This window comes from Camelina sativa, unplaced genomic scaffold, assembly GCF_000633955.1.
Source record: "Camelina sativa cultivar DH55 unplaced genomic scaffold, Cs unpScaffold10615, whole genome shotgun sequence".
Taxonomy (NCBI): domain Eukaryota; kingdom Viridiplantae; phylum Streptophyta; class Magnoliopsida; order Brassicales; family Brassicaceae; genus Camelina; species Camelina sativa.
In genome coordinates, this window is record NW_010931663.1 from 1 (window position 1) to 385 (window position 385).

Sequence of the window (385 nt, forward strand, 5' to 3'; positions counted from 1 at the left end):
ATTACAGGCTTAATCTTTGCCCAGCTCTCCAATATCCCATCAACAGTCAACCCCTCAGCAACCTTAATAAACAAGTGCAATGCATCATCTACAATACAAATCTAATCTCTTAATCCAAGCTAAGTTCAATGAAGACAGTTCTGATTCACTCACTGTAGACTTTCGAATAGAGGGTATCTTCGTCTCCAATAACAGCCTAACAAGTAGAAGATTCTCATAGCCAGTTTCCACCACAGGTCTCACCTAACAAACACCAACTCTTGAACTGAGCTAGAAAAGAATCTTAATTTAAACTAAATCAGATACCAACAATACTCTACGATAAGGGAAAAAGTAATTTACAGTATGCATCTGATCGACGATCCATTCCTCTAAAGCGGAATCA

At 38.2% G+C, this 385-nt stretch overlaps 1 long non-coding RNA gene across 1 annotated transcript; it reads right to left on the reverse strand.

The window, feature by feature from the left end:
• Positions 1-385, reverse strand: LOC104775236. Its single transcript, XR_765780.1, has 3 exons — positions 343-385; positions 154-243; positions 1-62 (listed from the first exon to the last, which is right to left on the reverse strand). It is a non-coding gene; the product is annotated as an uncharacterized LOC104775236 (long non-coding RNA).